This window comes from Acinonyx jubatus, chromosome D1 (assembly GCF_027475565.1).
Source record: "Acinonyx jubatus isolate Ajub_Pintada_27869175 chromosome D1, VMU_Ajub_asm_v1.0, whole genome shotgun sequence".
Taxonomy (NCBI): Eukaryota; Metazoa; Chordata; class Mammalia; order Carnivora; family Felidae; genus Acinonyx; species Acinonyx jubatus.
In genome coordinates this window covers 111,822,613-111,831,846 of record NC_069390.1, presented here as the reverse complement: position 1 = coordinate 111,831,846, position 9,234 = coordinate 111,822,613, and the positions used below count along the sequence as shown (strand labels likewise).

General features: G+C 46.4%; 1 long non-coding RNA gene across 1 annotated transcript; it reads right to left on the bottom strand.

Moving 5' to 3' along the window:
• Positions 1 to 1,039: 1,039 nt before the first annotated feature.
• LOC128311967 (uncharacterized) lies at positions 1,040 to 8,146 on the bottom strand. Its single transcript, XR_008290738.1, has 3 exons — positions 7,748 to 8,146; positions 5,391 to 5,503; positions 1,040 to 1,629 (listed from the first exon to the last, which is right to left on the bottom strand). It is a non-coding gene; the product is annotated as an uncharacterized LOC128311967 (long non-coding RNA).
• Positions 8,147 to 9,234: the final 1,088 nt, after the last annotated feature.

Below are 9,234 nucleotides of genomic sequence, written 5' to 3'. Positions count from 1 at the left end.
GCAAGAAGTAGGGAGATGCAAGTCAACCCACACAACCGTGAGGGATCGTCATTTTAAGCTCCTAAGGTTTAGAGTGTATTTAGTTTTTATTATTATTTTTAGTGTTTATTTATTTTTGAGAGAGAGAGAGAGAGAGAGAGAGAGACAGAGCATGAGCAGGGGAGGGGCAGAGAGAGAAGGAGACACAGAATTGGAAGCAGGCTCCAGGCTCTGAGCTGTCAGCACAGAGCCCGACGCGGGGCTCGAACCCACGAGCCTTCGCGCTGTGAGATCATGACCTGAGCCGAAGTCGGCTGCCCAACTGACTGAGCCACCCAGGCTAAAGTGTGTTTATTTGTACACAACAACAAATAACCAGATGATCTCCCTTGATGACGTCTTTCAGAGGACAGGCCATTCCTTCCCCTGCACACTTACCAAAATAGTGTGTGTGCACTGGGGGATTGAAGAAATGGAATAGGCTGTGCATCCTAGCTGAGCACCTTCTTTTTCAGCTTAAGTTTTGCTTGTTTAAAAAAATGGGTTTGATGCTGTGATTAAATGATTATTGAATGAACAAATGAATGAGTGTGGTAAATGAATCCTAGAAAACAAAAGGTAAAGCCAGACATGAACTCTGTGGAAACTTTTAACTCAATTGTTTCATATATTGAATAAAATCTCAGGCTCTTAATTATAAGTTGACAAGTTGAATGCTTCAAACATTTATCTCCACAATGTGCATCAAAAGGGCCTATGCTTTTCTGGACTCTAACCAAACATCTTCCGAGTCCTCTCACACCTCTATGCCATTCCTCATGCTGTTCCCTGCCCTTGGAACGCCCTTCCCCCTCAGATCTGTAGCCTGACAACTCCCAGTCTCTACTGTAAGCTGCAGCATTATTTCCTTTGGACCCATTTCTGCATTCAGTCAACAATCAGGTATTGACCATCTGCTTCATGCCAATCCTTGTGCCCTTGAGTAGGTTAGAGTAGTAAATAATTCAAGAAGGTTGCAGCCTGATATAGGATAAATTTGAGGCAAGAAGTTACAGTGGAACATGAGAAGTATTTTAGGAGCCCCTGGGCTCGATGTGTGTAACACACGTGGGAGAACAGAGCTGAGCTGTGGAAAACAAGGGAGAGAGGCGTGGGGACAGCCTTTGTGATGTGTTTGAGCTTCTGTTTATGTTTTGTTTTTAATCAAGTTTATGTTGTTTATGTTTTTAATCAAGTCCGTCACATTGCACAAAAGAGGGTTTATTGTCAGTCAGTAGAAGACTTGCACGGCACCCAGTGATAAGCACTTAGAAGAAGGGGTAGAAAGGGAGAGTGAGTTCCCCATCACTTCTTCCAGCTCGTTCCCCAACTCTCCCCATTCCAGTCGCCGGGGCCCCGCTCTCTCTATCAGAATATTTGCCCTGGTGTTAGCAAGGAGGGGTCTGGAAGATTCAACTGTGACAATTCAGTCAGGGGCATGGGTAGTTTCCAGACCTGGTTTTCAAGAGTCTGAACACCGGCTACACCTGGGAAGTGCTTTCGGCAGGAGAGTCCGAGGTCCCCCTGTCCGTGATACATCTCTTCGCTTGCAAACCGTAGGTCAGGGCCACTCCAAGTGTTCTTTGTGCCCGTGAACTGTTGGTCACCCTCCTGTCGTTAGACACAGGAAAGGAGAACGAGTGTCTGAAGTTCTCGCGGTTTGACAGTGAGTTATGTCTATTGAATCAAGTAGTTTAAAAACTGAGCCCTCTTAAAATCTTTGACATTTCACTTTCCTAGTAATTCCTTTTCAATGCATGTTTACAAAAATATTGGTGTGTAATTTGTTGAAAGTTTAAGAAACTGGTCCTTTGCTGCAGGTATTGTAAGAAGCACCTCTTCAGAGTGTGAGGTCCTAACGCCTCCCCAGACTCTCCTTGCTCCCTACCTGGGCCACCACCCTTCCCCTTGGCTCCTAAATCCTTGCTCTTTGGTTTTCCATGTGGATGTTTCTTCCTCTCGGTGACCTGCAGTGACCCTTCAGTATTGGATATTGGGATGGAGCCCCTTCTAGGTGACTCCACAGCTCCACGGGCTTCCCCCATCATGGCTGGGGTGCTTGGTACCAGATCAGCCAGACCGCTCACTTCTCCATCCACAACGTACAGCCTTGTCTGCAGTGCTCTGTGCCTGTGTCCCTGGTGTGGCACCCACTTGGAGAGCAATCAAGGCCGGCTTCGTAGGTGGACCAGCTCCACTCTCTCTGTTCCTGGTACGTGAGGCATAAAGACCTCGTGCCAGGTTTTCTGTCTCACCTCAGGGCTGTGGTGACACTGCTCCCCAGGCTGCTCTCCCCTCTCCGACCCCCAGGTTCCGTTGTAGGTGGCCTGGCCCCAGTGTAACTTCCTCACGTGGTCCTACACGATGTCATCCCAACCCTTTCCTTCTCCACTCACGGTGCGTCTCCTTCTCTCCACCAGTTCAGACTTCTTCTTCTTTGGTCTGCTCAGGACCGGATCACCTCTGTGCATTTCAAATACTGTTCGCACGTCCTGGATCTCCACCATGTCACCTTTTCTTTTCTCTCTCTCGCTGTCTTCCCTTGTCTGTTTCACTGTCTCTCATCTCTCTCCCTCCCTCTCTCTCTGTTTTACTCTGACTCTACTATTTCTCTCTACATGTGTATTTAACACATGTACCCTCATAATTCTCAATAGCAAGACAGGGACATTATAACTCAAACGCATCAAACTCGTCATCATTCATAATTTCCTTAATGACTGAAAATGCAGTGTGATAGTGCTGCCTGATGCCTGATAAGGGGGTGAGTAAAAAATGCAGGAAGAGAAAGAGAAAGATACCCCAAATCAAACAAGGGCATCATTGACCAATTTTCCCTACTTCAAAATTTGCCTTGAAGCTCCCCTTAGACACAGTCACATGTCTGTCTATGTCAAGGGTATTGTGAGCTCCAAAAGGGGGTAAGACATTTCTGCCTCCAGACCTTCTTTAGCAGAACTGGATTTTGGCCTGAGTTCTCTGGATAATTGCTATGTGCCTGTAACCCCACCTACAATCATGCGCCATGTTAGATATGTACTGCTGCTTTTAAACTTACCACAAACTTGGTGGATTAGAACATTATTTATTTTAGTTTGTTATTTTAGTTTCTGTGGTCGTGGCGTAGTGGGGTTCATAAAATCCCAGGGCATTGGCTGCATTGCATTCTCATCTGGAGCTGGGGGAGAATCTACTCCCAAGCTTACTCAGGTTGTATTCACTTCCTTTCTCTGCCATCTCATTGCCCCATCCTATGGCCATGTCTTGACGAGTTCCAGCCCGTTCACTACCCCAACATTCCTTGGTCTCCTCAAAGCTTTCCTGCAGATGAGGGCATCCTTTTTCCAATTGCCTGGACCAAAACTGGCCAGAGGTCAGTCAGTAACCTCCGATGCGCCTCTCTCTGGGAATCCTTGCCAGCTGAACATCAGTGCTGGACTCTGGCCGACGGGGGGTCCTAATTGATTGCCACCCGGCTTTCCTGGTACCGCTTGCCTACAGCTGCGCTGCCCAGTGGTCCTCCTGCTGCCGGTGTCTCCACCACAACTTGAAACCTCACGCGCTTGACTAGGTTATGCCCCGCCTCAGTTTGATACCCCTTTTGGATGTGTGTTTTTTGCCCTGGACTGAATCTCCTCATCGGCACCTGCTGGAGCTGTGTCTCGCTCTAAGAGAGTGGTTATGCTTAAACTGATTTCAAGACCGCGTGAATCTCTGTCAGAAGTTAATATTGCGTGGGAGGATAGCATGGACAAGGTGGAAGACGGTCCAGGCCACGAGGGATGGTCGGTGTTGTGCAAGTAGAGATGGGGAGAGGGTTGAGAATCAGGGCAGCGTGAGCAGAGCATGCAGTTAGACAATTACAAAGGCTGAACAACATCTCCCACGTGGCCTCCTCCCATCCCATCTGCCACTCTCCGGCTGACGCCCTTTATTTTGCTCTCTCTACACATGGCACATGAAGAATCCAGATGGCACGGCAACTGAGGGAATGTGGCCTGTGAGTCGGAGAAGAAGATTCCAAGATGAATATGTAAGAAGAAGGTGGTGGGGCACCTGGGTGTCTCAGTGGGTTAAGTGTGACACTCTTGATTTCAGCTCAGGTCATGATCTCACCGGAACAGTCCCCGTGTCGGGCTCTGCGTTGACAGTGGCCAGCCTGCTTGGGATTCTCTCTCTCTCCCTCTCTCCTTGCCCCTCCCTTGCTCATGCTCTCTCTCTCAATAAATAAATAAATAAATAAATAAATAAATAAATAAACAAAGTTAAAAAAAAAAAAGAAGTTTGCGCTGTTACCTGAACCAGGGAAGGTGGAAGAAGGAACAAGCCTGGGAAGGCCACCTGTGTTAAGGGAACAGCAGAACCATAGGAGTCAAGTCTCTCCTGTCTCCAAGAATCTAAAGGGTTCCACACATGGCACAAAGGGCCATGAGCCCAACACCTATCTGCCAGTTCTGAGGGTGAGTCAGAATCTTGTTTTGTCTCAGGGCTAACTGTCCTCCCTTGTTTTGATCTGCTGAGGTCTACACAATCAGGAACACCTGTGCATTTAGTGCAGCTATCTCAGAGAACCACAATCTCGATGAACTTGTGTGCCTTTAAAAGCAAAGACGTTAACTAGCACATGATGGAGACAAAGCTAAACTAGTGTGGGTTGACTTGAGATCTCTGATCTAGCCTCAAGAAGAGCAAGACGTTTGACCCACAGAGGTCTGGAGTAGGATCTCGGTGAGACTGTTGACTAGTTGTGGATCACAGGAAAGTCTATCCCCCAGAGCCTGATTCCTGCAATAGTTAGACATTACTGTTTACTATCATTTTTATGAAGCCTGAATGGATTGCACAAATAAAGCACCTTATATGGGGCCTGTAGATTGAAAGTCCACTTTTTCCTTACCCCTCAACCAAAAAAAGGCATCCATTAGCCTGGAAGCATAAGAGAAAACAGCTTCAGCAGATTTTTCTTTGCCAAAACCTCCCGGAGATTGTGCCCACTTTCCACTTTCTCACTTCATATCATTCTCAGTGGAAAACGTCAATGTTGTCATCTCTACATCAAGTGTGCCCTCACTTGCTCGCTGGCTGCGGCACGATGAGTTTGGGACTGAGCACCCCCACCTTTGCAGGTCTGAGCCAGTCCCGGGTGTGGGGTCCTCTCTCCTTCCCACAGTGGTGGACGTAGCGTGGCCCATGAGGCACAGTTCACAGATGGTATGGACAGAGATAACAGATGGAGGAAAGATAAGGCCAGTGGCTTTTGGGCCCCACGAGAGAATCCGGCCTGAAGGATACAGCTGTTATTCTGATCGTGGAGCCCAAACAGTAGGGGACACAACTCTTACACCACAACTGGAGATGGCCCTAAGACCTACCAATCCGTCTACACTCGAACCATCCCGGGACACCGCAGCCACACTGCATGGAGTAAGCGGCACAAAACAGAGGCATGGATGACGGGAGTGGTGCTGACGTCTGGGAAAGACAACTGGGGAAGTTGGAGGGAGAAAAACTTTATACTCAACAAATATGCTTTCTTCCTTTGGACTTTGGTCCATTGTACTTCCAGTTCAGAGTCTAATGTGAAATACTTGAAGAAAAAATGTAAATGTTACATTTTTTTAACGAAACAATCCCCTGTGGTGATGATTTGTGGTTCATTACTAAGTATTTCCGACTCCCCTCAGGCGCATGACAGGATGTTATGTGTGGATCCATGGCATTCAATGAGGCAAAGTGAACTTCCTTTGGCCAATGAAATGCAGACAGAAGGATGTTGGTTATATCCGCACAGAGTTGGGAGTCGGCGAGACACAGCAACAACCTTTCCTTCTGCACAGCAACAGACAAAGCTCGAGGGGGTGGCCATTCCATCTGCTGGGTCTGGAAGGGGGCAACTTGGAGTAGAAATCCCAACAGGACACTATGGTGGGCTTTTAGCTTTAACCCACAGAAAGTTGGGAGCTGTTCGTGAGCACAGCATAGCCTGGTCTAGCCTGGGTGACACTCATGCCACGGACTTTGGTCCCTTACCACCCTCTCCTCCCTGCAGCTCTCTGAGCATGTCCACCTGTTCCCATGACTTCACAGACACCCCCATCTCCCACAGCATCATCTGCTCTGTGTTGGCTCCACACTCCTTCATCAAAAGGCCCATTGATGCCTTTACTTGATTATCTCACAGGAATTTCTAACTTTGGAAAATGAGATCGTTCTTCCTCACTCTTAACTATCTCTCACAAAACTGCTCCCCTCCCAGTGCCCCTCAACTACCCTGGAGTCACTGCTACTTCCAGTACTCATGCTGGGAACCCAGCGGTTGCTGTGAACACCTTCTTTGCCCTCAGGGATAGCCTGTTGCTGAATCAGATGATGTTAAGACACAGCTCATGCCCATCACATGTCCCAGTCCCCCATCACCTCCTTTAATGTGTTGTCCAACTTGCAAAATGACTTCCTTCCAATTCTCTCCAGCTAGGGAACTCACTCAGCATACACACGGGCTTGTGTCAGTTTTTTGCTTAAAAACTCCTTCAGCAAATCCATAATGCACTTAAAATACAATACAGCTCTTTAATATGTCAGACGTGACTGGATCCTTCCTACCTGCCTGATACCATCTTACTCCACAGCCACTTTCCAACACACTACTCAGGCGCCCACCTTCTTTCAATTCCGGGAGCGTGGCAAGATTCTTTCACCTCTGAGCCTTGACATTATTGTGCATTTTCTCTTCCTAGAATGCTGGATCTCCTTCCACCCACTGGCCTGGCCAACGGAATTTATGCATTTTTTTCTTCGTTCTTGTCCCAGAGGGACATTTTTGAACAACTGGGCTTTAGCTGGTAGCTCCCTCCCACCCCTAACATTACTCTCCCTTATCATTCTGTCATTTCTTTAATAATATTTTTACTATTTATAATTATATATTAATTTGTGTTCATGTTCTTTGATTTCTTACTCCCACCAGGCAGAACTCAAAGAGGTTGGGTCAAATGTGTTTTCCTCACTGTCCTACATGTTGTACTCAAGAAAGTGCCTGTCATGTAGGTGAATCAACAAAAGAATGACCAAGTCTCTGTAGGGTACCTGGAAAGGTGTGACGCATATAACTGAGTGATGATAAACCCACTTCAGCAAAACCATACAATTGGCAGGTCTACGGGAGCTATTATCGCTCAGGAGCTGCCAGGTACAAAATGGTAATGAGAGAATATTTTAATGAAAGAATGAGAAGGAAATGAGATATTTGGTCTCTAGGGCAGTCAGGGAGCACCACTGAAATAACACTTGGGTTCGAAAATGGTGGCTGGAGCCGGAGGAGCCAAGATGGAGGAATAGCATGTAAGTTTTTGTGTGTCTCGCATCCATGAAATACAGCCAGACCAACACTAAACTACCCTGCACACCCAGAAAACTGATCTGATGATTAACACAACAATCTGCACAACCTAAACCACAGAATTCAGCAGGTACATGGTGCGGAGAAGTGAACTGGGGGAGAGAAGCCACAGAGGGCTGGAAGCTGTTTCTGCTTGTGGAGAGAGGATGGAGATGGGGTTGGGGGGAGAGTTTGGGAAAATCACCACCCCCCCCTCAAAAGCAGCCACAGAGAAAGTGGAAAAGTGGGAACAGCCACAGGGACTGAACTAAAAAGGGAGAAAGGAGAAAGGAGAGGGTTTAAATTCCATTCAGACTATAAACAGGGGGAGCGTAGAGTCTGCAACTCCACAGCTGATACCTGGCGGTGCTCTGGTGGGAAGGGCGAAGGCTGGTGCCAGATGCGTGTTGTGATTTTCCATAATCCCTGAGGCGCTGCTGCAACAGGATCGTGCAAATGTTCCTGGGGGTGCCTGGCTCCAGCCACTGATCAGTGAGACCCTCTGGCAGAGGATCCGAGCTGGTCAAAGCCGCAGTCCCTCAGAAGCGAGGGGGCGGGAAACACAGCTGCATCTGAGATAAAACTCAGGAGGGAGGTGCCGCCTGGCAGCCTGAAGGCTTGGTCACGGACAGTGTAAAAGCGAGGAGTGAACGGAAGCCGGAGACAAAGGACGGGTGCCGGATTGCTGGTCGTGGAGAACAGAGTTCCGATACTAGAGACTGGGTAGCTGGGTGACGCCATTTTCACCACTCCCGCACATGTGCATATGCACCTACAGGCATCGCAACAATCCACCCCTGTAAACTAAGCAGCGCCATCTAGTGGAGAACGGAGCCGTTACACTAAGCCCCGCCTGACTGGGCCAACGTCTCTCTTTAGAACATGAGTCTCTCCAGCCTGCTTAGTTTACGGACTATAAAGCACTTCACAGTCTGACTTCTAGGGGAAACAGATGTAATTCCAACCGTATTTCAGTCTTTTCCTTACTCCATCTATTCAATTTTCTTTTTTCTCCTTTTTTTCTTTTCTTATTTTTGAATACGGAAAGAGAAAAAGGTTATTTCTATTTCCAATTTTTATTAAAAATATTTTTCTTTAACTTTTTTCTACTATATTTTTTACTTTTTTGTCAATTTTTCAAATTGTATTTTACTTCCATCATTTCATTTTATTCTATTTCCTTGTATTCATTTTTTAAAAATTTCAAACATTTTCCTTCTCTACCCCTCTTTTTCTCTAATCTATCAAGGTCCTTTCAACACCTAGACCAAAACAAACCTAGGATCTAGCATCATTTGCTTGGTGTGTGTGTGTGTGTGTGTGTGTGTGTGTTGTTTTAATTTTTTAATTTTAATTTTTTTACCTTATTAATTCCTTTTCTTCCTTTAAAATGACAAAATGAAGGAATTCACCCCAAAAGAAAGAGCAGGAAGAAATGACAGCCAGGGACTTAATCAACACAGATACAAGCAAGATGTCTGAACCAGAAATCAGAATTACAATAATCAGAATACTAGACGGCATTGAAAATGAATTAGAATCCCTTTCTGTGGAGATAAAAGAAGTAAAAGCTAGTCAGGATGAAATAGAAAATGCTATAACTGAGCTGCAATCTCCAATGGATGCCATGGTGGCAAGGACAGATGAGGCAGAACTATGAATCAGTGATATAGAGGACAAACTTATGGAGAATACTGAAGAAGAAAAAAAGAGGGAGACTAAGGAAAAGAGCATGATTTAAGAATTAGAGAAATCAGTGACTCATTAAAAAGGAACAACATCAGAATCATAGGGGTCCCGGAAGATGAAGAGAGAGAAAAAGACGTAGAAGGGTTATG